Source organism: Chiloscyllium punctatum, chromosome 5 (genome assembly GCF_047496795.1).
Source record: "Chiloscyllium punctatum isolate Juve2018m chromosome 5, sChiPun1.3, whole genome shotgun sequence".
Taxonomy (NCBI): domain Eukaryota; kingdom Metazoa; phylum Chordata; class Chondrichthyes; order Orectolobiformes; family Hemiscylliidae; genus Chiloscyllium; species Chiloscyllium punctatum.
In genome coordinates this window covers 101,533,522-101,560,398 of record NC_092743.1, presented here as the reverse complement: position 1 = coordinate 101,560,398, position 26,877 = coordinate 101,533,522, and the positions used below count along the sequence as shown (strand labels likewise).

Sequence of the window (26,877 nt, the reverse complement as noted above, 5' to 3'; positions counted from 1 at the left end):
AATTGTTGGTAAATTGGTTATTTTATTTTTCATACCCTTCAGCTATAATTTTGTTTAAAACCAATTTGATAGAAATTTGACTGAGTCACTCTCAGATGAAAGGAAGCCATTAAGAAGAAGCACACCTTTTCTCAGGCCCAACTTTGACATCATGTCATTTTTGCAAAATACTCCAGTGCCATGGACGTATAAAGTTAAAACACAAAATTACCAATCTCAAAATCTGATGGCACCCTGAAAGTAGAACTATATGATAACATCTTCAGTGTACTGAAATTTCCTTGGAGGAAAGTCTATTTGCGAATCTCATGCAAAAATAAGTGAATTAAATGATATGAGTCAATTTAACTGTCAGGCTAATAATTAGGATGGTTGATACAGTACCTGTTGACAGAACCAAATGCATAGAGATTGGTTACAGTGTGAGTCGTCAGGAATCAGAGTCTATTCTAATGAGACAATTAAACAATTAATTACTTCTGTCTAAACGTTTGCTCAATCACGGACAGCATTGTTGTGATGCAATCCTGTTGGGGAGAAAGCTGCTTCTCTAAATTCTAACAAAAAGTGACTGCCACTGATTATCATAATTGCTTTAGACTGGTTCATCACCAAACAGCTTCAGAAAAAAAGACCTGAATTATACTGTATAAACTTTCAATTAAATATATGTTCATGAAAGCCCAGTTGGGGTAGATTTTATAATGGCCACCACCTTTACAGGGGTTTACAGTTGAAAATTGGAACATCACCTGTTTCTAGGTAACGTGTCCGATACCAGACTCCGATGATGTTCTTAAGGCCTTTAATTGAAGGTTTACAGCAACTGGACAAAGTTTCACACTGTGCACATCTCACCCAGTTTTAATGGGTAATATAGCTGAAACGGTATCACAAAAGTGAAATAATGTTGACACAGGTTGTGCCATGCCAACCTTGGACACCAACACATTTATCATGTTATAATACACAGAAACCACAGTGTGCATTCACACCAAAATTTACAAGCCCTGTCTCCCCAGTTTGTTTCAAGGGGCATCTGAGTTGACTCAGTTGTACTCATTGACATTTATAACTGGTGAAAGTACTCATAAACACTGTAAAGAAGAGTGTAGCAATAGTCCTATAGGGGAATACTTCAACCTCATTATCCATGCAATTATAGAGACAAGGACTCCCCATGGATACCAAATACAGATATGACTCCTATATACAGAAGCTCTCTACACAAGGTGTGAAGAATGTGCAATCAGACTGGACAAGTCAATGAGAAGACTAAAAGAAGTGGTCTGGAGCGATCTCAAGGAGCAAATGAATGAATAATTTTTAAAATTGCTAGGGGCCGCTGCAAGCTCCAAATCATAAAACAAAGTCATAAGGAGGACCGCAAACAATAACACAAATAAATTCAACACTGTCATAAAACCTGATACTACAATTTATAAGAGGGAACACTGTGTTCTAGGGAATAAATAATTATCAGTGATAAATGTACATATCTTTTTGTAAGTTTTAATGATCTGGGAGACAGGTGATGAAAGCACATCATCTCCCTTAATTAAGCGTAAATTAAATAAAGCAAACAAATTAACCAATAATAATGTAAGGCCATTAACTTTCAGGACAGTGAAACAGTAAACTTCCACTGCAGTGAATAATTGAAGTACCACTTGGTTGATAATTAAGTTTATGGTAAACTTAAGCTGGTAGAGTTTGAAGCACTTTTGGCACAGTCAAGTTTTGCACAAGAAGTATGGTGAAGCAATTTTTACCTTAGTGCAACAAATGGAAATATGTTTGAATAAACTCTTTAAAAAAAACCAATAGATTTAAATACTTCTTGCCTTATAATCTTTCAAAACTGACCAACAATGAAGCACTGTGGCTGTGTTATGTAACCATGTAAAACTAATTAAATTTGTTGTTGCGTCTGCTAATCTCTAGCATCAATATGTTCTTGAATGCATTTTGAATGAAATCGGGGTTTAAAGTTATACACCAAAATCCATGCCACCTTTTGTTTCCCCAAGTGCAGACAGGAATGTGGATGATGAAAATTTCACTGAATCTGCAGATAAAATTGAAGAAACTTAAATTTTCTGCCCAGGCGTCTGTTCACATTGACCTGATAGGGCTGTGAAAATAAAATCTTTATGCATCAGAATCAGAATGTCTCAAGTTGTTCTATGAAGGCACTTGAAGATCTGTTGTGTGCCTCTTCTGGGCCTTCTTGTTCTTGATGTAATGCCCAACTTTGTGTATAATTATCATGACAAATCATTATCATGATCAGATTCACCAGGTATGATGCACATATGCCAGGCTACATTTCTTAACACGTACCAGCTTGGGAATCGCACTCCATATAGAAAATGAAGCAGAATAATATCCACATCTGGTCAAATCTCTACTTATCAGCAGCAGTTAAAGAAAACATATGTAACTGAAAAAGAAATCTTCCGAAATGGTGAGATTCTCTAAACACTGAGGAACAAGCCAGATGATAACTTTGAGGAACTAATGATGTCAAGAAAACTATCAGCCTCACTCAAGCAGTTGTATGGTGTATTAAATGTAGCTCTGATGGAAGATCTTGTGGATAGCTTTAGGATGCAACAATTACTGCATTTTGCTGGAGGAATAATTCTGCTTTTATTGGGAGATATTTCAGCTGTTGTTCCAATTGAGAGTTCTGATTGCACATAACATCTGTCTATATAATAGAGTTTTTATTAAAATAGACTTTGGTTGTTGCTAAAACTCTGACCTGAGTCACAATGTTCTCGGTTCAAGTCTCACTCTAGAGCATGAGTACAAAACAAAATCAGCACTGACACTCTTGTGCAGTACTAATGGAGCACTACATTGGCAAAGATGCGGTCTTTGTCATTAAATTAAGGTCCCATCTGTCTGTTGGTGTGGATATGAAAAATCCTACAGCACTTCTTCAAAGATAAGAAACTGAGTTTCACCAATATGTTCCTTTCAATTAATGTTGCAAAAATAGATTGTCAAAATATAATTGCATTACTAATTATGGGACTGGCTGTACTCAAATTAGCTAGTGTTGCCTTCAGTACAACAGTGATTACAATTCAAGAGTACTTCATTGGCTGTAAAACATTTTGAGACATCTATTAGTTGTGGAAGATGCTATACAAATGCAAGTTTTTATTTTTATAAATCATGTCCTGCCTCCTGTTCATTGGATGACATTAGTATCAACATTTAATGTATAGTTTGTTTGCCTCTGTAAATTTTGAAAAGTACTCGTTTGCTTGACACAATGAAATTGAATAACTTAGGTTTTGAGCTCAATCTTGGATTGAAGTTGACCACTTTGTGCAAAATAATCGACCAAATGGATAGAGATTTTCAAGGAGTCACTCCAGCTTCCATGGTCTACAGTCCCACAGATTAATGAGAGCAGACATAGCTAGCTCCGTGCAGGTCGCAGTGGAATGGTGGGAATGCTCCATTTAGAAGTCACTCAAGATGTCAACGGTCTTCTCCTTCACCACACCCTGAACAATAACAATCAAGTTGTCATTGATTGAGTTGAGTCATGCCAGGCTGGCAGGAGGCAAGGTGCAGCAGTGTGGCAGTCACTCCTCACAGAATTAAGCAGCGAGAAGTCACCAACCTCATCCATCTTGAAGATCCTGACTTGAAGAACTTAGTCTCTTGCCAGTTCTGCTCAAGACTCAAGGGAAGCATTCTGTAGGAATAATAATTAGGAAACCTTCATCAATAAGTGAAAATGTGGCCTGACTTTTTGGGAAAGAAATAAAGACAAAAAGTCTTGAATTTATATAGCACATTTTTTTGTTTACAAAAATCAGATACCTGAAATCACTTTACAGCCAATTAAGTACTGCCATTACGGTCACTGATGCAATGTAGGAAAAGTGCCAGCCAAATTGTACATAGCAAGCTACTACAAACAAAAAATGATAATGACCAGTTGAACTATTTTTACAATGTTGAGTGAGGTAAATATTAGCCAGGGATAATAATTCCCCTGCTCGTCTGTGATGTAGTGTCATGGGATCTTTTGCATCTGAGGGGGCAGATGAAGCCTCGCTTTAACATCTTATCCAAATGTTAGTGCCACCAACCATGCAGTATTCCCTCTGTGCTGGAGTGTCATCTTTGACCTCTGCACTCAAGAGCAGCTACAATTCTTGTTTTCCATTACAATTAATTGCTGTTCTCACTCTTAGCAATTTGAATGAATTCGAATCCTGGGTTTAAATCTTACCATGGCAGATGGCAGAATTTTAAACCAAATTAAAAAAAATCATGAATTAACAGTTTAATGGTGACTATGAAATCATTACTAATTGTTGGGAAAAACCATCTGGTTCACTAATGTCCTTTAGGGAAGGAAACTGCCATCCTTAACTGTCTGGCCTACATGTGACTCCAAACCCACAGCAATGTGGTTAACTCTTAACAATTAGGGACAGCCAATAAATGCTGACCTAGCCAGGGATGCCAACAATCCGTGAATGAATAATTTAAAAAACTGTAGCTTTAATAGATTCCAAATATGCACTACCAAACGTCATTAATATGAAAGTTCTCTGAAATGTTTGCAGATTCTTCCAAGAAAGATTAAGGGTGGAATCAGGATTGTTAGTGCTGGAAGATGCTCTGTGAATATTTTCAGGTCATCAGATTAAGCCAGTTCAAAGAACGATCAAGCATATTTGCTGATGTCTCACAGCTTGTCTGAATGACGTTGACAGCTTCCTTGAAGTATGGCCAAGAACAGCATGAGTAAAAATGTTGGATGAACAGCAGTAATCAATGTAGACTCGTAGCGTCATTCCCACTTGATGGGCAGGGTTAGGATCAAACATTCAGGTGGAGAAGTACGCGTTCCAGCTACTACCCCATGAGCTAAATTTAGTCACTTTTCAGCCAAAGATTCTTCTGTTGTCCGAGCAGTTGTATGGATTAAATTAACAAAGGTGCAGAGTTAACAAAAACAGAAATTGTTGGAAAGGCTCAGCAAGTCTGGCAGCATTTGTGGACAGAAATGAAATGAGTGTCAACGTTTTGGATTCAGCAAACTTCCTTAGAACTGATGGTAGCTCGGAAAAAAGTTTTTATTATGCAGAAGATAGGTTGAGGGAGGGGCTAATAAGTGGAGATTGAGCCCAAAGAGAGAGATATACAGTTAGACAGACAAAAGAGTGGATAATGATCAGCCTGGGAGAATGACCAGTTATTAGTGGTCAATTAGTGGCTAATGATGGGTGGTTTGTAAGAGACCATATGATAACAAGCCTAGTGTGGGGAGGGTTTGGGGTAAGGACATGGGAAAAAGTGCCTCAACTCCTAAAATTGTTGAACTTGATATGGAGCTCAGAAGGCTGTAGAGTTCCCAAGCAGAAAATGAGGAACTATTCTTCCAGCTTGAACTGCAGCAAGCCTGAGGCAGAGACGTTGCCAGGAAACACGGTGGTATTTTGAATTGGCAGGCAACTGGAAGCTCAGGGTCTTTTTTTGTGGACAAAACATCGATGTTCTGCGAAGTGGTCAACCAGTCTATGCCTTGTTTCCCAACTTAGATGAGACCACATTGTGACCACTGAATGCAGTAGACTAGATTATGTGAAGTGCAGGTAAAGCGCTGCTTCACCTGGAAGGTGTATTTGGGCACATGGATACTGAGGGACGAAGAAAGTGAATGGGCAGGTGTTACACCTTCTATGGTTACAGGGGAAGATGCTGTGAAGGAAGAGTGGACCGGGGTGGTGGAAACGGTTCTTGTGGAAGGCAGACAACGGAGGGGAGGGGAATATGTGTCCGGTGGTTGCATTTCACTCGAGGTGGTGGAAATGGTGGCTTATGATGCTGTGTGTGTGCATGCTGGTGGGATATTGGCTGAGGACAAAGGGGAAGGGGTGGGGGCTGAAGTATGGGAGATGGGTTGGACCCAGCTGACAGCCCTGTCAACTACGATGTTGGGGACTCTTCAGTTAAAGCAGAAAGTGGACATTTCAGAGGCCCCCTTGTCAAAGTTGGCATCATCAGAACAGATGTGACAGAGATGGAGGAACTGTGAGAATGGAATAGAGTCTTTACAGGAAGCAGAATAAAGACTTTACAGGATGTATAGTCAACACAACTGTGGGAGTTGGTGGGTTTGTAGTGGATATTGGTGGACAGCCTATTCCCATAAATGGAAACAGAGATATTGAGAAGTAAAGAGAGGAGCCAAAGAACAGAACAGGCCGTTTGGCCCAAGATGTTGTGCCAAGAATTATTCCTAATCTAAAATAAAATAAAATAACCTAACCTATGCACCTCTCAATTCACTGCTGTCCATATGCATGTCCAGCAGTGGCTTAAATGTCCCTAATGACTCTGCTTCCACCACCATCGTTGACAACACATTCCACACATTCACAACTCTCTTGAGTAAAGAACCCACCTCTGACGTCTCCTCTATACCTTCCTCCTAATACCTTAAAATTATGACCCCTCGTGCCAGTCAATCCTCCTCTGGGGAAAAGTCTCTGGCTATTGACTCTATCCATGCCTCTCACTACCTTATATACCTTGATCAGGTCACCTCTCTTCCTCTTTCTCTCCAGAGAGAAAAGTCTGAGCTTAGTCAACCTTTCTTCATAAGGCAAGCCCTCCAGTCCAGGCGGCATCCTGGTAAACCTTCTTTGTACCCTCTCCAAAGCCTCTATATCTTTCATATAGTAGGGCGACCAGAACTGGACACAATATTCCAAGTGTGGTCTCACCAGGGACTTATAGAGCTACAGCAAAACCTTGAGGCTCTTAAACTCAATCCCTTTGTTTATGAAAGCCAAAACACCATATGCATTCTTAACAACCCTATCCACTTGGGTGGCACCTTTGAGGGATCTATGCAGTTGAACACCAAGATCCCTCTGTTCCTCCACACTGCCAAGAATCCTGTCTTTAATCTTATATCCAGCATTCGAGTTCGACCTTCCAAATTGCATCACTTCGCATTTATCCATCTGCCATTTCTCAGCCCAGCTCTGCATCCTGTCTATGTCGCGCTGCAGCTTGCAGTAACCCTCGATACTATCAATGGCACCTCCAACCTTTGTGTCATCAGCAAATTTACTAACCCACCCCTCAACCTCCTCATCCAAGTCATTTATACAAACTACAAAGAACAGAGCCCTGCGGGACACCACTCACCACTGACCTCCAGGCAGAATACTTTATATTTACAACCACTCTCTGCCTTCTGTCAGCCAACCAATTCTGAATCCAGACAGCCAAATCTCCCTGTATCCCATATCTTCTGACTTTATGAATTAGCCTACCATGTGGAACCTTATCAAATGCCTTGCTGAAGTCCATATACACTACATCAACAGCTCGACCTTTGTCAAACTGTCTTGTCACCTACTCAAAGAACTCAATAAGATTTCTGAGGCATGGTCTGCCCCTCACAAAGCCATGCCTTTAATCACACTGTGCTTTTCTAAATAATCATAAATCCTATCCCTCAGAATTATTTCCAATACCTTGCTGACCACAGACTGGTCTGTAATTGCCAGGGATTTCCATATTCCCCTTCTTGAAAAGAGGAACAACATTCGCCTCCCTCCAATCCTCCGGTATGAATCCGTGAAGAGTGAGGAAGCAAAGATCTTTGCCAGCAGCTTAGCGGCCTTCTTTCTCGCTTTCTGGAACAACCTAGGATAAATCTGGTCTGGCCCTGGGGACTTATCAATCTTAATGTTTGCCAAATTTTCCAGCACATCAACTTCCTCAATCTTGATCTGTTCAAGTTTGTTTTCCCAGCTCCACAAAGTTCTCATTCACAACAAGGTCCCTTTCCTTCGTGAAAACCGAAGCAAAAAAACCTCATTTAGGGCTTCCCCTGCTCAGACTCCACACACAAGTTCCCTACGCTATCTTCTTCCTGATCATTCTCTTACTCCTCATGTATGAGTAAAATGCCTTTGGCTTCTCCCTAATCCTTCCTGCCAAGCCCCCCCCTCCTGGCTCTCCTCAGTCTATTTTGGAGCTCCTTTCTAGTAAGCCTGTAATCCTCTAAAGCTGTGCTAGGTCCTTGTTTCCTCCACCTTATGTAAGCTGCCTTCTTCCTTTTGATAAAAAGTTCCTCTGTTCTTGTCATCCAAGGTGCCTTAATCTTACCCCTTCTTTTTGTATTAGAGGAATAAATTTGTGCATCACTCGCAACAACTGTTCTTTAAACAGTCTCCACATGTCTGTTGTGCCCTTTCTGTGGAGCAATTGCTCCCAATCTGTACTTCCCAACTCCTGTCTGGTAGAGTCATAATTTCCTTTTCCCCAATTAAATATTTTCCCTTGGTAACTGCTCCTTTCCCTCTCCAAGGTGAAGGTCAGAATGAAATGGCAATTGGAAGCAAAATTGATTAACTTTTCCAATCCCAGACAAGAGAGAGAAGCAGCATCAATATACTGGAGAAAGAGTTGTGGGTGTAGGCAGGAATAGGACTAGAATGAGGAACATTCCATGCACCCACAAAGAGGCAGACTTGACTGGAGCCCATGCGGCTACACATGGCCAACCTTCTGACCTGAAGGTGAGAGGCGGTAAAGGAGAAGTTATTCAGGGTGAGGATGAGCTCAACTGGGCAGAGGAGCCTGGTGGTGGGTGGGAACAGTTCAGGCCTTTTTTCCAGGAAGAAATGGACAGACCATCCTGTGAGGGATAGATGTATAGAGGGATTGCACATCCAGGGTAAAGAGGAGGTGGCTGGAGCCTGCAAACTAGAAATTCTGTAACTGATGTAGAACATTATAAGAATTACAGCTATAAATGGAAAGGGATTGGACAAGGGGAGAAAAAATAAATCAAGCTGAGGTAGGAAGTGATAAGTTCTGTGGGGCAGGAACAGGCCAAAACAATGGGTCTGACTGGGTAGACCTGTTTATGGATTTTGGGAAGGAGTTAGAAATGAGTTGTAGGGGATTGGGAAACTATGAATTTGGAGGCAGTGGAGGGGAGATCGTCAGATGAAATGAGGTTAGTGACTATGCCATTGAGGACATAGAGGTTATATGGCGTGGTGGTGGTGGTGGGGGGTGGTGAACTCATATGAATGCCTTTCTTCTGTTAGTGGCAGTTTGAGGTTGTCATGTCTTGTTATGACAATAATTGAATTTGTTTTAAAAAGTCTCTCTAATTGGCACTAGAACTTCATCCAAGTGCAGTTTCTCCTAACAAAAACAAAATTAAATATTCAATTTTGCAAGAGTAGTTCTAGATTTGGGGAGACCTGCTTCCTGGCATCATGAATAGCCTAATTTAATTTTAAAGTTATACCCACTTGTTCTGGACTTTGAACAGAAGAAATAGTTTCTGTCTATCCTAGCATCTCCATTAAATATGTCAAACATAGATTGTAATCATATAATAAGTTTTCACCAAAACATTTCCAACTGGGATACAGTACTGACACAAAATAGCTAACTTAGAGGCACAAATGGATTTTGGAAGAAAACAGCAATTAGCTGGCCTAACAGAAATACAACTGTGCAAAGGACAGGTTTCTATAAATATCTGCAGATCTATCCTAAGGTGACAATAAGCTGCAATAAAAGGCCTTGATATCTGGTGTTCCCAACAATCATCACATTATATTATATCTGTAAAATATATATATAAAACACAGTATTATATAGTTATTTCTAACCACCTTTAAAAAGAACATGAATTGCATCAAGCGAGAATACACAGACACAGATCCATAAACACTCTATCCAAGTTATCATTATGTGTTACAAGTGCATAAGTTCATCTGGAAAGAATGTGTTCATCAACAGCCTACATCTGTATTACCTTTAAACTTGATTATTTCAATGCTGTCCTGGTTGGACTCCCACCATGAAATCTCTCTCAATTTAAGCTCCTCCATAACTCATATCCTAACTCACGGCAAAACCCATTCAGTCATCAACCCGGTGACCTATATTGGCTCACAATTAAGTAAAGAGTTGATTATATAATTCTCATTTATATTTTCAAATCTCTTCATGATCTTGTAACCCTTATCTCTTGTCACAAAGCTAGTCCCTTTTTTTCCCCCCTAAACACTGTTCCCTGGCTCAAGGATACTCTGTCCTTGATTTTTTTCAGAGGGGAAATAAACCAGACCGGGCTTTGATCAGTCTGGTTTGGTACAGAGATGAAAAGGATTTTGAGAGGCCTTTTGTGTATACGTAAACACATGAGATTTCAGGCCAAAGTGGTCATACTTTAGAAGGGACCTGTATAATGAAAGGGGAGTGGTCAGCTCTCTAGCTGAGCAGTTTAGTTCAGTCTTGAACTGGCTGGGAGTTCAACAGTGAGCTATGCGGAAACTCTTTCTCTCTCTCTTTCTGCTCTTCAACTTCAACCTGTAAGCATGTGTCCCATTTATACTGGTTTTTAAAGGATGTTTGCTTATTGGGACTGTTGTGTATAATTGGAACAGCATGCTTAAGTCTAATTTTGTGAATATATTTTTGCCTGTTTTAAAATCTAGCAGTCAACCTCGCTAAGTTACTCCGGGTAATTTTCACTGTACACTTACCAAAACAAATGACAAAGTATTGTCTGAGCTGCCTGCTTAAGAATGTTTTAAAACTTCAGAGTGGGAAAGAGCCTGGCCCTGATGGTCTTCTGGGTGAGAGTTTTATAAGGTGTTTATAGAGATTCCGTCAGGGCCAATGTTGGACATGTACAATCACTCCTATATGCATGAATTCCTACCACAATCCTTGAGAGAAGCTTATATGTTTCCTTAATTCTTAAGAAGGGGAAGGTTCCTGAGGATTGTGCCTCATACAGGCCCAAATCTCTGTTAAATTCAGATTTCAAGATTCTGTCCAAGATCCTGGCACTGAGATTGGAAAGGGTGTTGCCCCATATTATTTAAGAGGACCAGACAGGCTTTATAAGGGGCCATAGGTCCTCTAATAATATTAGAAGGATGCTGAATGTGGTCCAAGTTTGTCAGCAATGATCATCCTTGAAAGAGGATTCGCAGTAGGTTAAGATCAACTAGGAGAAAGTGAGGACTGCAGATGCTGGAGACCAGAGTTGAAAAATGTGGTGCTGGAAAAACACAGCAGGCCAGGCAGCATCCGAGGAGCAGGAGAATCGACGCTTCAGGCATAAGCCTTCCTGAAGAAGGGCTCATGCCCGAAACATCGATTCTCCTGCTCCTCGGATGCTGCCTGGCCTGCTGTGTTTTTCCAGCACCACATTTTTCAACTCTGGTCTCCAGCATCTGCAGTCCTCACTTTCTCCTAGTATATCTTAGAACAGTTTGGGGTGGGTGGAGTCTTTGCTAGATGGGTTGAGGTTTTATATCGCCACCCTCTCACTGCGGCCATCATCAACTGGGTGAAGTCTGGGAATTTTAAGATTGGTAGGGGTAGTTGGCAAGGCTGCCCCCTCTCACCATTGTTGTTTACGTTTGTGATAGAGCCACTGGCAGACGCCATTCGTCAGAATGTCCACATAGCCGCTCCAGAAGTGGGATCAAGGGCACACAAGATTACACTGTACACGGATGATGTCCTTCTGTTTTTATTGAACCCGATTATCTCCGTACCCCATTTGATACATTGTATCAATTCATTTGGGGCTATTTCAGGATATAAGATTAACTTTGCAAAATCGGAGGCTATGCCTTAGGGAAACCTTAAGGATATGCCAGAAGTTGAAGGTGGCCCTAAGTTCCCTTTTAATGGTCACATGCAGGATTCCGGTACCTAGGCATTTTTATTACCCCCACGTTTGATCTGTTATTTCGGACTAACTTTACTCACTTGCTCGACAATATTAGGCGAGGTCTCTAGAGATGGGAGGCTATTCCAATTTCATGGCTGGGTCGAATTTCTCTCATTAAGATGAATGTTCTTCCCTGTTTGGTTTATCCCATGCGTATGCTCCCTATAATGTTTCCCAGGTCAATGCTGCGGAACCTTATGGGGTGGTTTGGTTCCTTTGTCTGGCATTGTGGGTGGCCCCTTATCAAACTTACTAAATTGCAGTTGCCTCAAGGAGGGGGAGGAGTTGATTTCCCAGACATCAGGGGGTATCAACTGAGTTCCCTTCTGTCCTTTGTCTGCGATTGGGTAGGTAACGATCCAAACTCAATATGGCTGGATATTGAGGCCTCCCAGGCAAAGTGCCTTCTTATTAACCTGTTGTTCATGGATGAGGACAGTTATGGACCATTGCCGGAACCCATTGTCATTAGTACAGTCAAGGCTTGGCGGGCGATGCATCAGAGTGAGGGTTGTTTATCCAAGACTTCACCACTTACACGTATAGTTGGCATGCCAGGGTTCCGACCACGGATGATGGACTCAGGGTTCAAACTATGGGCAGTGAGGGGAGTTTCTAGTTTGGGAGGCTTGTTTGAGGGGGAGGTTATGCTGTCTTTTGAGCAACTGAGCTGCAAATACGGGTTACCCAGCAGAGATCTTTTCCATTTTTTTCAGGTTAGGGATTTCATCCAGAAGAAGACTATTCTTCTCACTAAGCCCTATAAGCCTGACACAGAGAGGTTGTTGCTACGCTCTACAAGCACCCTTTCGGTTAGTGCCCTCTATCACCTGCTGGGTGGCAGGGCCTGGCAGGATATTAACTGGTTATGAGAGGTCTGGGAGCAAGAGCTAGGAGTGGAGATCTCTTCTGAAACATGGGAGAACATATGCGAGAATACTCGAAAGATCTCAATCTGTAATAGGACATGCGCTACGCAGTTAAAAGTTCTGCACAGGGCTTATCTGGCACCAGACCGTCTGGCGAAGTTTAAAAAAGGGGTATCTTCACTGTGCCCCAAATGTAAAATAAGTGTAGGTACTCTTACCCATTGCTTCTGGACATGCCACAGGCTCCGTGTTTATTGGAGCGCCGTGGCAGGAGATATAGGGAGGATATTGAGGACTGAAGTCAAAGTAGACCCGATATCTCTCCTCTTAGGTCTACCGAATTTACCATCTTTAGATGGGCATGAGAAGAAACTATTTAATATTCTTGCATACTGTGCACGGAAGAATATTCTGATGAATTGGGTGTCTGAGAACCCACCAGGCTTGCTGGGATGGCAGGAATTAATTATGGAGCACATTCCCTTGGACATTTTTTACAGACATGGTGCACCACAAAACAGACCATTTTTAATCAGACATGGCAGCCCTACTTGAGTTATTTGGAAATAGATTCGTCAGTTGTCTTAACAAGGGCATTTGTTTAACCAGGATGGTTAGGTTTGTCAAGCCCTGGAGGGGGTCTCCTGAGTTAATAGGGGTATATACACAATGCTACCATTCCTTTGTTTATGAGCTTTGCGCTGAGCATAAATGTTCTGTATTTTGTGGGTTTTTTTGTTTTTCTTTCTTTTTTTGGTGTTGCTTTGCACAGTGTTAGGGTTTGTTTTGTTTTAGAGGATGGGTTAATAGTTAGGAGACGGTAGTTGTATTGTAATTTGTGTTTTTTTCTTTTTATTATACTGATATTTGTTATTGCGCTTTTCAATAATTTTATATGTTTGTAAAGTTAAAAAAAATTACTAATAAATATATTTACAAAAAAAAAGAATGTTTTAAGTGGTCTGGCCTAGTCCATAACACTCTGACAGAACGGAGAAGGTTACAATTCTCTGAGAAATTGGTGTTCCCCTATTTCCAGCCTCTCTTGCAATCAGTTCTCAACAGTATACCATTGATGAACTATGTCTTCAACTGCCTAGAACCCAAGCTCTGAAACTGTCTCCTTAACCCTTTATACCTCTGATCCTTTACAACACTTAAAATCTACTTCCTTGATCAAGCCACTGGTTACAGGCACAATTCTTTTAACAGCTCAGTGCCAAATAAAATGACCCTGTGAAGTATCCTGGAGTGTTTATATTGTGAAAGGGACAAAAATGAATGGTGTGGTATTGTAGATTTGAAAAATGTCACAGATCATTGCACAGTGGTATTAGTGCACAAGTACTTTTCATCTTTTGAAACAGGTTGAAATTACCTCAGATTATTTAGTTAGAAGTGAGATCCAGAATCTTTGCAGCACCATTAACTATTTTTTACTGCTTGCAGTGGTCCTAAATGTGGATTCATGGCACAAGTCACCATTTGTGACTTCTCAAATACTGATATAGTCTGCAAGAAGACCCACACAATATCCAGGCCTGGGCTGAAAAGTAACACAAAACATTTGTGTCACAAGTGCAAAATAAAACCAAACTGCCATATAAATATTGTACTTATAAGAGCAGGTCACAGCCTAGGATTTTTGCAGTAAGTAACTCACCTCCTGTCTCTCTAAAGCTTGTTCACCACCTTCAAGGTACAAGTTAGGAGTGGGATGGAATGCTTTCCATTTAACTGGATGAGAGAAGAGGGTGTGGCATTTTTGGTTAGGCATAACATTATGGCCTCCAACAATACACATGAAATTTGACAGCATCCAGGACAAAAGAACCCACCTGTCACTCTATCCACGACAATCAGCATTCCTCCTTTCCGTACTGACACATAGAAGGGTAGAAGTTGGATGGGAATGCCACTACCTACAAATTCCTATCCAAGCCACATACCATTCTTTCACTGCCACTGGATCAAAATCCTGGAAATCCGTTCCAAACAGCACACTGGATGTACCTACACATCAAGACTACAGCAACTCAAGAAGGCAGCTCACCACTGCATCCTCAAGAGTATTTAGGGATGGACAATAAATGTTGGCCTTGTCAGCAATACAGATAAAAGATGTCCAAAAGCAAAACAATGCTTAGGGATTGAGGACAAGAAATTCCTTAATAGGCTGAGGGAGGTGGCAGAGGCAGAGAGTTCAACCTTATTTTATATTTCTGGCCTATAAAAACTAAGATGCAATTTTCAATCAAGAATTTTCAATATAGAAACGATAATACATTGTTCACTGACGATATCAATAGACTTGGTAAATTATTTAAGTTACCATTTACTTTAACAATATGTAGCATTGTCAATAACTACAAAGCTGAATGGTGAAATGGCTGTACCAGCCCTTCCGAGCAAATTAGCATTATTCCAAGAATTACAGATAATTTAGGGATATTTCACAATGTTAATCATGTTTTGTTCATTAGAAAGCTTAATTACTACAGAAAACAAATGTCATTGTCTCAGGAGATAAACAAGCGTACATCTCTTTTGGTAGAGACAATCTTTTGAAAGGCAATCGTTGGAAAAATCTGTAAGAAGTCTTTTTCATACAGTTTGCCATTGTTTCATTGACTACAAAGAATGTTACTGTTTGGCATATATTAAATACACTTTTATAATGGGGATTAATGGCAGGCAGTTTTGGGAAAATGGAGAAACTGCAGATATAGTCATGTAGTTACCACTAGTAGAGGTAGGCAGGTTGTCTAGGGTTCTGCTGTGTCTATCCCTATTGCAAACAGGTATGATGTTTTAAATAAAATAGAGGTTTGTAGCCTCTCAGGGGAATATTGTACAGCACTGACAGCCAGGTTTCTGGTACCCTGACTAGCTCTACTGTAAAGAGGGGTATATTAGGTTCCAAGTGATTGATTGTGATAGGGGATTGTCTAGTCAGGGACATCGACAGACATTTCTGTGGCAGTCAATGAGACATCAGAATAGTGTGTTGCCTCCCTGGTGTCAGAGTCAAGGATGTCTTGGACAGGGTGGAGATTATTCCGATAGGGAAGAGTGACCAGCAGAAGGTGGTTGCACATGTTGGTGCTAACAACATAGGTAGAGAAAGGGACGAGGTCATGCAGAGAGAGAATGAAAGAAATTAGACAGGTGGTTAAAAAGTAGGTCCTTGAGGGTAATGATATCTGGATTATTCACAGTGCCATGTGCTAGTGAGAATAGAAATAGGATAGGACAGATGAATGAGTGGCTAAGGGGCAGGAATTCACATTTTTGGACCATTGGGATCTCTTCTGGGGTAGAAATGACCTATATAAGACCGCAGCAGGCCAGTCAGCATCCGAGCAGCTGGAGAATCGACGTTTTGGGCATAAGCCCTTCTTCAGGAATGAGGCTGGTGTGCCAAGCGGCCTGAGATAAAAGGCGTGTGGGGGAGAATTTGGGGGAGGGGCGCAGAAATACAATAGGTGGAAGGAGGTGAGGGTGATAGGCCAGAGAGGGGGTGGGGGCGGAGAGGTTGGGAAGAAGATTGCAGGTCAAGAGGGCGGGACTGAATCTAGGGGTTGGGACTGAGATAAGGTGGGGGGAGGGGAAATGAGGAAGCTGGAGAAGAACCCCACTGGTCCTCACCTTCCACTCCACCAACCTCCGGATACATCGTATCATCCTCCGTCATTTCCGCCACCTCCAAACAGACCCCACCAACAGGGATATATTTCCCTCCCCACCCTTATCAGCATTCTGGAGAGACCACTCCCTCCGCGACTCCCTCATCAGCACCGCCCTCTTGACCTGCAATCTTCTTCCCAACCTCTCCGCCCCCACCCCCTCTCTGGCCTATCACCCTCACCTCCTTCCACCTATTGTATTTCTGCGCCCCTCCCCCAAATTCCGCTCCCCCCCACACCCCTTTTATCTCAGCCCGCTTGGCACACCAGCCTCATTCCTGAAGAAGGGCTTATGCCCGAAACATCAATTCTCCTGCTCCTCGATGCTGCCTGGCCTACTGTGCTTTTCCAGCACCACACTTTTCAACTCTGGTCTCCAGCATCTGTAGTCCTCACTTTCTCCTATATAAGAAGGATGGCTTGCACCTGATTTGAAAGGGGTCCAATGTTCTGGGGGGGGGGGGTGGGGAAGAGAGATTTGTCTGTGCATTCCGGAAGCTGTAAATTAAGGGATGGGGGAGTGAGACCCAAAGAGACAGTGAGAAAAGAGGTAAGTCCAGGCTGGTACACTAGATAAGGGGAAACTTTTAAATAGTCAAGGTAGACAAAAGCACAGCAGAGAATGAGGTAAGAACAGCAAATTAAATTGCATTTACTTCCATACAAAAGACCTGACAGGTAAGGCAGATTAACTTAAGGCATAGTTGGGAACATGGGACTGGGATATTGTAGAAACATGGTGCAGAGAAGGGCAGGTTTGGCAATTTAAAGTTCCAAGATTTAGAGGTTTAGGAAGGTATGAAAGGGAGCAAGAGCGGAGGGTATGTGGCACTTTTGGTTAAGTATAACATGGTTGTACTTAGGGAGGATATACCTGGGAGAATGTCAGTGAAGTTATATGGGTGGAACTGAGAAACAAGAAAGGGAAGATCATCTTTTTGGGATTGTGCTATAGGCCCCTCAATAGACAGCAGGAAATTGAGAGGCAAATATGTAAGGAGATCTTAGATATCTGTACGAATAATAGGGTTGTAATGGTAGGGGATTTAAACATTCCAAACAGACGGGATTGCCATTGTGTTAAGGGCTTGGATGGAGAGCAGTTTGTTAAATGTATACAAGAAAATGTCTCTTATTCAGTATGTGAATGTACCTACTAGAGAAATAGCATATCTTTATCTCCTCTTGGGAAATAAGGCAGGGCAAGTGACTGAGCTGTCAATCCAGGACCACTTTGGGGCAAGTGATCATAAATGTATTAGTTTTAAAATAGTTATGGAAAAGAATAGACCTGATCTACAAGTTCTAAATTGGAGTAAGGCCAATTTTGATAGTATTAGGCAGGAACTTTCAAAAGTTGATCAGAGGAGGCTGTTTGCAGGGAGTGGGATGGTTGGAAAGTGGGAGCCTTCAAAAACGAGATAATGAGAGCTCAGAGACAGTATGTTCCTGTTAGTTCAAAGGGCAAAGCTGGTAGATTTAGGGAATGCTGGATGACTAGCAATATTAAGGCTCTTGTCAAGAGAAAGGAGGAGCCATATGTCAGGTATAGACAGTAGGGATTGAGTGAATCCCGACAGAAGTATAAGGGCAGTAGGAGTATACTTAAGAGGGAAATCAGCTGGGTAAAAAGGGGACATGAGATAGATTTGCCAACTAGGGTTAAGGCGAATCCAAAGAGATTCTACAAATAACAAACAATAACTAAGGAGAGAATAGGGTCCCTAAAATAATCAACAAAGCTATGTGTGGAACCTCAGGAGATGGGTGAAGTACTAAATGAATATTTCATGTCAGCATTTACTGCTGAGAGGGATATGGAAACTAGGGAACTTAGGGAAATGAATAGCGATGTCTTGAAAAGTGTTGATATTACAGAAGAGGTGGTGCTGGAGGTCTTAAAATGCATAAAGATAGATAATTCCCTAGGACCTGATGAGGTGTGTCCCAGAACTTTGTGGGAAGCTAGGCATGTGATTACTGGGCCCTTTTCTAAGATAGTTGTATCACTGACGTCGGTGAGGTGCTGGAAAACTGGAGGGTGGCTAATGTGGTGCCACTATTTAAGAATGGTGGTAAGGAAAAGCCAGACAACTATAGACTGGTGAGCCTGATGTCAGCAGCGGGTAAGTTATTTGAGTGGATTCTGGGGGATAGAATTTACATGCATTTGAAAAGGCAAGGTCTGATTAGAGCTGGTCAATATGGCTGTGTGTGTGGGAAATTGTGTCTCACTAACGAGTTTTTTTGAAGAGATGACAAAGAAGATTGATGAAGGCAGAATGGTAGACATTGTCCCTATGGACTTCAGAAAGGCATTTGACAAGATTCTACATAATGGACTGGTTTGCAAGGTTAGATCTCATGGAATGCAGGGGGTCTAGTCAATTGGATAAAAAAATTGGCTTGAAAGTAGAATACAGAGGCTGGTGGTGTAGTGTCACCTTTTGGACTGAAAGCCTGTGACCAGCACTTTATCACAAGGATTGGTGCTGGGTGCACAGCTTTCCGTCATTTATGTAAATTATTTAGATGTGAATATAGAAAGTATGGTTACTAATGACACCAAAATTGATGGTGTAGTGGACAGTCAGAGATGTACAGCATGGAAATAGAGCCTCAGGTTCAACTTGTCCATGATGAACAGATATCCTGAATTAATCTAGTCCCATTTAGCAACATTTGGTTCATATCCCTCCAAATTCTTCCTAATCATATACCCAGGAGAAAGTGAGAAATGCAGATGCTGGAGATCAGAAGCGAAAAGTGTGGCGCTGGAAAAGCACAGCAAGTTAGGAAGCCCTGATGAAAGGCTTAAGCCTGAAACATCAATTCTCCTGCTCCTCAGCTGCTGCCTGACCTGCTACTCTTATACCGATCCAAGTGATCTAAAAACATGCTCTAGGGTAACTTGGTACCTATAATCACTGTGTGTGTATAACGTATTAGTTGTTTGGTGTAGGAATGCCATCTTCGTTTTCATATTATAACAGCTAACACAAAAGCTCTAGTAGCACAGCAATAGAGAAGGAGGTACAGGACAAATTTTCTTCTTGGTACACATTGGGTATAAAATTCATGGAGGAATATCAACACACATATTGCAGCCTATTTATTTTGGCGATTTAAAAATTTTTGATCTGCTTGGTGTAAGGTTCAGATGTTACGACAAAGCCGACTCTTGAGACAGATAAACACTTTGAACTAAAAAAATTCAAATATTACAAATCACAAAAGACAATTCACAGAGTGCATTCTGTTAAATGTACTTTCCTCAAAATAAAATGGTTGTTTCTTTGGACAGTAAAAAATTCAGTATTGAAAAGAAAAATTGGCAATAGTTTTTAAGAAACAATTCTGAGTAATTTTGGTTCTATTTCCAAACAATGATAGCAACCCATTAACACCATAGTTTTCACAATCATATGATGTTCAATCCGCATAAGAAATGTGCCTAAGTATCCTGACACAAGGTGTTTATCAGTACTAAGTATTTGCCATTCCAATTTTGATGTAATCTATATAGTTCATGTGCCAATTCACATATTAATTGTGAGAACTTAATCTGTCTGTTTACCTGTTGAAGGCTGTGCCCACAATAACGCATCTCTGAACCTGTTCAGAGGTCATCATGTTCAGGTTCTGGCATACTCTCAACATTATGATTGGTCATGTCAGGACCACCATGGACCTTTGGGGGCAAGAAACTAGAAATTTAGCCACAGAGCAACAGTATGCAGTCACTATTTAGCCATCAATACCTCCAGTATGGCAGGTTAGAAGCATACGTGCATTCAAATCCACAAATATGTCACCTATCATACTGAAAAAGGCCAAATCAAAATCAGCATGCAGTACCTATTCTTGTTATCTAAAATAGTTAATGAAAATACAAGGGGCCTAACATTTGAAATCCTAGATTGCAATACTGTTAAACTATGCTACGTGAGGCCTAACAGACTGTCCTTAAAGGCTATACAGGTAATCAACAAAGAAAGTTATTAAAATATATGTAGCTGAATATGGAACAGAAAGGACCACAGTATTTGAATATGAATTTGGGAGGCTTCATGATCAACCAATTTTCCAAAACAATCACTTCCAACCTCCTCCCTTTACTGAGGTCTATTGCTGGTGTCACAGAACAACATTCACCCTGCCATTGGTGAGCTGTGCGTATCTCAAATATTTTCTATGCTATGGTTCACTATCACAGAGTGACAAATTTATTGATTAAATTATGTCTGAAAACACAAATTATCAAGCATATATTACTTCCCTTCTCTCAGCTGCATCACAATTGTGCCTAACCTTCACTGTCTCAGTTTGAAATTAGCTGAAAATGTGGATGAGGGGTCGTTTGATAGATCTATTGCTTTGGTACATGACTCGCTCTTTATTGCTACACTCCCGTGCCTGTCACTAATAAAAATTAGAACCCTGAAATCAATTTTTTCTGCATTAGTAATCATAGGATGGCTTTACTTTGGTTCTAAAATTAAGATGTAGTCCGATTTAAATAGTTATATATTCACACTTTAATATGAAGCATGGCCATTTGACTTTTAACCAAAGATGGTTTCATTTTGTTTGATAAAGGACTATATTTCAGCTTTTAATTAACCTCTTAGTAACTTTTCAGTCTTATGTACATTATTGTACAGTTCTGTATTTCATTTTAATTATTGAGCTGATGAATTGTGAATTCCTGCCACAATTACAATACACTAAGCTTTAAAAAATTTTTTATGATAAATCTTCAAATTTTAAGAAGACCATTGTTGAGAGACAATCATTCCAACCCTAGGAATCACAATTGGAGTTTCTCAGATTCACTTCTTAACCATGTTCTGGTATTTCTTCAGTGACCTTCAATCGTCACATTAGGAGTGGGGCAGTTTGCTGAGGATTCCCGTGCTAAATTCATTTACAATTCCCTTGCTAACGTAACAGCTGATGGCAACCGATTATGGAATTTGAATTCAAAATGCAGGTGGCCCAAAAATCAGAACCTCAGAGGACCTGGTCATTCAGCCACTCAATATGCTTCTGCTATTCAGTGAACTCATGACAGATCAGTATTTTAATATCTACTTGCCTTGGTTCACATTGTTAAAACATATTAACGTCTCAAATTTGACATTATTAATTGATTTGGCATTGAACGCTTTCTGTTTCACAATTCAACCATACTTCACTTATGGAAGTATTTCCTAATTTCTCTCTCAAATAGCCCAGCTCTGACTTTAATCTGATGCCCTTTATCCAGCATGCGTCCAGCAGACATTCCTATCTACCCTTTCAATTCCTTTTAAAACTTTAAATTTCAAACAAATCACCCTGTACCTTCTATAATCCAGAGAATATCTAACTGTGCATACTGGGTTATCCTAATCTGCCAACCAACCTTTGGAGTCTTGGTAATGTACTAGTAAATTTGCAATGCCCTCCTTACAAAATCAAATATATCCCAAGATGTTATTCAGAACGATGCTGATGGTATAGAGCTTGCACAAATGTAGCAAATGTTCTTCTTTATATACTATCTGCCCAGTTATAAATGGTGACATTCCATTTGTCAATAATTTTAAAGATTATTTGTACTTACATTATAGCGGACTGTGAACATGGAAACCTAAGGTCTTCAAACCTCCACTGTTTCAAGCTTCTCACTATTTAAATATTTACCCAGGTTATACTGCATCACCCAGTTTTGCTCAACTAATCTACCAATGTCTCTTTCTAATTTTATGCTTCCAAACATACTACAATAAGACCAATCTCTGTCATCAATAACTTGATTAGTAGTTCACTATTGTGCAATGCTTCACGACCGCTCCAAGATAAAATCTCAAAAAAGCCGAAGAGTACAACCTGACAAAAATTGATGGAGGAAACCCAAAGAGACAAGGCAGGAGTGAAACTGAAACAGAAATAGAGAAATGACCTTTTGTGGTTTATCCATAACCCAGTATGGAGAGTTAGAAGTTCATGAATGGCAAAAAATGTTAATATAGCCAAATCAAACAAAGCAAGAACTGTATAAAAGTTATAAGAAGTCATCACAGACTTGAAACGTTAATTCTTTTTCTCTCTCCACAGATGCTGCCAGAGCTGCTGATTTTCTTCAGCTTATTTTTTGTGGTTGAAAATGAGAACTATATCAGGCTCAAAAATATTTTGACTGAAAACCGTACTGTGACATGCATGTGTGAGTCGACGAACAATGTCCTTGGTACTATTTTATCTAGGATTGTGACTAAGTTTGCAAAACAAGAAATGATAATTAGAGTATTAAAGGGCATCTGGGCCCTTTTCGATTATTTTAGGCCTAAGTAGATATCATTGGCAACCCTTTTTTCTCTGTATAGGTAATAGGAAAATTTACCTCTTTCCAAGTAACATTTTAAATTAAGACTTCAGTTGACAAATCCATCCTTAAAAATACTGTGCCTGATTCACACCAATAATTGTTCATTTTGTTATCATTTTGTGGACTTTTATCTAATGTAAGATACAGAAGGCTATCAGATTAAAATTAAACTCATTAAATTATTAATAATGATATCTGTGTATTGAAGGTCAGTACTTATTGCCTATATAACATAGAACAGACCCTTCTGCCCTCAATGTTGTGCTGACTTTTTATTATACTCCAAAATCAGACTAACCTAATTACCCTTCATTGTACTATCTTCCATATGCCTAATGTATCTGACTCTACTACTACTGCTGGTAGTGCATTCAATGCATCCACCACTCTGTGTAAAGAACCTACATCTGATATATCCTCTAAACCTTCAACCAATCACCTTAAAATTATACCCCCTTTTGATAGCCATTTCTGCCCTGGGAAAAAGGTTTTTGGCTATCTACTCTACCTATGCCTCTCATCATCTTGTACACCTCTATCGAGTCACCTCTCATCCTTCTTTGCTCCAATGAGGAAAGCCCTAGCTCCCTCAACCTTTCTTCATAAGACGGGTCCTCCGTCCAGGCAGCGTCCTGGTAAATCTCCTCTGCATCCTTTCTAAAGCTTCCACATCCTTCCTATAATGAGGGGACCAGAGCTGAACACAAAGTTCCAAGTGTGGTCTAACCAGGGCTCGATAGAGCTGCAGCAGAACCTCGTGGCCCTTAAACTCAATGCCCCTGCTAATGAAAGCCAACACACCATACGCCTTCTTTACAATGCTATCAACTTAGGTCACAACTTTGAGGGATCTATGGACGTGGACTCCAAGATCTTTCTGTTCCTCCACACCGCCAAGTATCCTGCTTTTAACCGTGTATTTTGCATTCAAGCTCGACTTTCCAAAGTGAATCACTTCACACTTTTCCAGATTGAACTCCATCCGTCATTTATCAGTTCAGTTCTGCATTCTATCAATGTTCCTTTGCAACCTACAACAACCTTCCACACTATTTGCCAATCCTTTGTGTCATCGGCAAACTTACTTACCCACCCTTTCACTCCCTCATCCAAGTCATTTATAAAAATCACAAGGAGCAGAGGTCCCAGAACCAGTTCCTGTGGAACACCACAGGTCACTGAGCTCCAGGCTAAATACTTTCCATCTACCACCATCCTCTGTCTTCTTTGGGCCATCCAGACAGCCAGATTTCCCTCTATCCCATGCCTCCTTATTTTGTGAACGAGCATACCATGGGGAACTTTATCAAACGCCTTGCTAAAATCCTCATACACCACATCCACTGCTCAACCTTCATCAATGTGTTTTGTCACATCCTCAAAGAACTCAATAAGGTTTGTGAGGCATGACCTGCCCCACACAAAGCCATGTTGACTATCTCTAATCAAACTATGATTTTCTAAATAATCATAAATCCTGTCTCTCAGAATCCTCTCCAATAATTTACCAATCACAGATGTGAGATTGACTGGACTGTAATTCTCAGGATTATCCTTATTCCCTTTCTTGAACAAGTGAATAACATTTGCCACCCTCCAATCATCTGGCACTATTCTAGTGGACAGTGAGGATGCAAAGATCATTACCAGAAGTGCAGCAATCTCTTCCCTTGCTTCCTGTTGTAGCCTAGGGTATATCCTGTGTGGCCCAGAGAATTTATCTATCCTTACTATTTTCAAACTTTTCAAGCACAACATCTTTCTTGACATCAACCTGTTCAAGCATATCAAACTGTTTCATGCATCAAGGTCCCTCTCAACAGTGAATACTGCAGCAAAGTATTCATTGACGACCTCCTTTATCTCTTTTAGATTAGATTAGATTACTTACAGTGTGGAAACAGGCCCTTCGGCCCAACAAGTCCACACCGCCCCGCCGAAGCGCAACCCACCCATACCCCTACATCTACCCCTTACCTAACACTATGGGCAATTTAGCATGGCCAATTCACCTGACCTGCACATCTTTGGACTGTGGGAGGAAACCGGAGCACCCGGAGGAAACCGGAGCAGACACGGGGAGAATGTGCAAACTCCACACAGTCAGTCGCCTGAGGCGGGAATTGAACCCGGGTCTCTGGCGCTGTGAGGCAGCAGTGCTAACCACTGTGCCACCGTGCCGCCCACAAATCTAATCTAATCTAATCTAATCTCTTCTGACTCTAAGTGCAAGTTTCCTCCACTATCCCTGATTGGCGCTATGCTCACTTTGATCTTTCTCTTGTTCCTCACATAAATCTTCAGATTTTCTTGAGGTGGTAGTGCAGCACCTTCTTGAACTAATGAAGTCCATGCACAGTGCAATTAGAATGTAAATGCCAGGCTTTTGATCATGTAACAGCCAAGATGGTGTGCAACTTGGAAAGGAACTTTGAGGCAGTGATGCTCTCACATTTTTCTAGAGGTAAAGAATTTGGGTTATTTGAGAGGAAGAATGCTTGACAGATAGAAAATATGGCAATAACTATCACTCTTTTCTGGTTGTGTCTCAATTTGACAAAGGTTATGAAATCAACTTGGAATGCCACAACATCATCAAAACCCAACTGACCAAGTCACAGATTTACCACCCCAAGTGTAATTTTACAAATGCACAGTATTGATGGGAAGCAGAATTTCCAAGTCAGAAAATCACAAGCACGCTTAAAATAATCTTCATATCCAGACTTGGATATTGACAGTTTATTTTATTTATTTGTTATTGTCATCTCTCAGATATCCATAGCCTTCATCACCAACTTTTCTCACAACCTTTGGCAAAGAACTGGGCAAAAGATCTGTAAGTACTTGCACAATATGTCCACAATAGCATGTAAAGAAAAATGTACAGCAAACTTTGTTTTAACCGGCACCTTATCAACCAGCACTCTTGATAAACTCGCAAAAATTATATACTTCAAATACCGCAATCTATGAGAATTTAAAGTATAACAGTGACCTGTATACTCCCCACATTACATTTCTATTACTTATTGTGTGTTTTTACATTGATTTATGACGTGCGTTGATGTTTTTACCTAGATTTTTCTGAGATGCTGATGTCTCGAAACTAGTTTTGGGTTTACTGCGGTTATGTGTGCTTCTTGATTATCTGAACTATTAGATCAATGGCACACTTCCAGTCCCACAGGTACCAGTTAATAAAAAGGTTTGTTGTACAGATTTGAGAATAACTGGTTGGTTACAGACATTCGTTAGGAACTATCTTTCCAATGAGCTGTTAAACTGAGGCCCGAGCTGTTCTCTCAGATGGATTAAAAAAAATTACATGGCATTATTTTAAAGGACGGCACAAGAGTTTTCCCTGGTTTCCTGTGGACATTTATCATCCAATCAACACCCAAAATAAAAGTAAAAATATTGCTGATGCTACAGTTTAAATAAAAACAGTGTTGGAGATGCTTACCAGGCCTGGCAGCACTGGTGGACAGTGTGAAGAAGAGCTATTTGCTGCCAGACCTTGTTTTTAATTTGTTTTTAATTCCAAAAGATGCATTGTTTACAATTACATTGCGAGAGCTTGCTTTGTTGAAAACTGGCTGCCTTGATTCTTAACAACAGTGACTACACTTCAGAAGTATTTCATTGGCTGGAAAGAGTTTTGGGACGTTCTGAGGTTGTAAAGCGTGCAATATATAAACAGTATTTTAAAAAAGTCTTTTCTCCCTTTCTCAGTATAACGAAAGTACTGTTTATATAAACGTATATAAATATGTAGGAAGAAGTAGGTGTCTAAATTATTGACCGCATGGAAGGAGAATTGCCTGATCAGGATTTAACTTCAAGTCTAATAAAAATTATTGGACAATAAATTAGTACAAAACCAAAATAATACATGAAAAAATACTGAATTTAAGGGAATGAGAATAAAATTAAGAAAAATAAACCAGAAATATTTACTACCAAATAGAACAGTGGAAATCATTTATCATGGCGATCAAGAGTATCCAGGAAAAATATATCCTACTAAGTCGAAACAAGTCAGCAAAAATACACCATGGACAAATAAAGTAATCAGGACAAATGGGAAACTACAGGAAAGGGCATTGAATAAGTATACTAACAACAAAAGGTGACAAGAGCAAATGTTCTGAAAGTCCAAAAAGTGACAAT

At 40.5% G+C, this 26,877-nt stretch overlaps 2 long non-coding RNA genes across 2 annotated transcripts in view; both read right to left on the bottom strand.

Annotated features, from left to right (window-relative positions):
- Positions 1 to 26,877, bottom strand: part of LOC140477274 (uncharacterized) — a 46,414-nt gene that overhangs the window by 15,199 nt on the left and 4,338 nt on the right. The gene's annotated exons all lie outside the window — the stretch shown is intronic.
- On the bottom strand, positions 1,497 to 22,225 carry LOC140477275 (uncharacterized). Its single transcript, XR_011960696.1, has 5 exons — positions 22,206 to 22,225; positions 19,909 to 20,022; positions 14,309 to 14,382; positions 14,024 to 14,191; positions 1,497 to 3,718 (listed from the first exon to the last, which is right to left on the bottom strand). It is a non-coding gene; the product is annotated as an uncharacterized lncRNA (long non-coding RNA).